Consider the following 1806-nt stretch of genomic DNA (forward strand, 5'->3'; position numbering starts at 1 on the left):
GGCAACCAATATCCGGACCACTACAAGGCGGGTGTGAGGGATGATGGAAGTAGGGTTGCGGCTGTGCGGCAGCAACAAACGTAGTGTTGGGCTGATGGCCTATGGAATTGTTCGGGACTTGCTGGTCGTGACTGGGTTGGACGTAGTTCCACGACTGTCTATTAGGCGGGTCTGGTGGAGGTTGCGGCTGCACGACATTAGTTGCAAAATGCCACGAAGATTGTTAGTGGTAGGGAATCACCAGAGCTGTATACGACGAGAGAAACTCGTCATACTTGTCCAGCTTCTTGTGTAGTCTGTTGCAGGCAACCAATATCTGGCCACATAAGTAGGATAGATAGATTTCTTCGTTGAAAGTCATGGATGGAGGGAGTTGATAAGGGAAAAAACCTTATCAAGTGAAAAAGTTAAATAAAGTGGTAGAGAAACCTTGCTCCGTCGACAATCGTAAATTCTAAACGGAAAACTAAATAAAAGATAAAAAACAATAATTATGAATTCATTGATTGAATAATGAGAATAACAATAGGTCCTATATATAATACTCCTATGGGCTATGAATAACCTAACTTGGTGAACAAGATAATAATGATATAGAAAAGATATGATAATATAATAATAGAGATATTGAAGATATTCTATAGATATATCTCTATCATCCCACCTAAATAGAGATAGAAGAGTTTTCAGAATTCGAAAGTGTAAATATCTATGAGACGATTAAAAAGGAAAAAAATGCATATTCTTGTGGGACGAAGAGAATAGTAAAATATTTTTTTCCAAAAATAATCCCATTTTCTACTAATAATTATTTTGAACTACGTTTTTTTTTCTATATATCTCTTTTATTTTATTACTTTTGTTTTACAACTCGTGTAGTCTATAACTATAACTATTTTTTTTTAACTGAGGTAGTATATTGTAATCCACAAGTATGAGTTTATACACGTGTGGATTTTAATAGTAAATGGGCCTAACACTGTATATTGCTAGACTTTAGTCCATTGGGCCAATCTCGTTAAAAATATTGAATTCGTCATATTTTAGTTCAATTGAAGCCCATTCTAAAATATGATTTCTTTAAGTCGAAAAACAAAATTTGCGTAATGTTTCATAGTATGTATTTTATAAAAAAAATAGCTGGATCACCAGAATTGTACTACTATCTAATTTTTCTCTCAAACATTTAGAAACAATCAAGAAAGGGAAGTATAGAAACAAATTTTATTACAGAGACCCATGTGTGATAATTCGATGAGAATATTACTATAACGTTGTAATGATGCTACACTCAAATAAACAAAGATTTAAATTTTTAATGATGTTTGCAAGTACGTGGATCCGATCTTTGTTGATTTAATCGCTTTGATTAGTCAAGCAGTCTAATTAGAGTATCTATAAGGAGAAAGGTAAATTGAGAAGGTATAGTTATCTAAAAGTAAAAGAATAACTATACATTCTTAAAAAATAACGAACTCTAGTATAGAAGGTAAATTAAAAAGGCAAACAAAAATAACTAGTTTTTACCTTTTGCATGAAGAAGATGTAAAGATTCCTCTCAAAATAAAATAAGGTATAATACCTTCTCAAATATCCTTTCTGTTAAAGCATAAAAATTTATATAAAAGAATTAAATATTATACTTTGGGGTCATATTCTAATGCTTATAGCACCCTAATCCAAAATTGAGACCAAATCTACACCCTTAGATTTTAAAATGAGTGGATGAGATTAAAATCTTATGAATCTCAATAAATAGTAGACAAAATATCAACAAAAGGGTAATATCGTCATTATGTTATCATA

Source organism: Salvia hispanica, chromosome 2 (assembly GCF_023119035.1).
Source record: "Salvia hispanica cultivar TCC Black 2014 chromosome 2, UniMelb_Shisp_WGS_1.0, whole genome shotgun sequence".
Classification (NCBI taxonomy): domain Eukaryota; kingdom Viridiplantae; phylum Streptophyta; class Magnoliopsida; order Lamiales; family Lamiaceae; genus Salvia; species Salvia hispanica.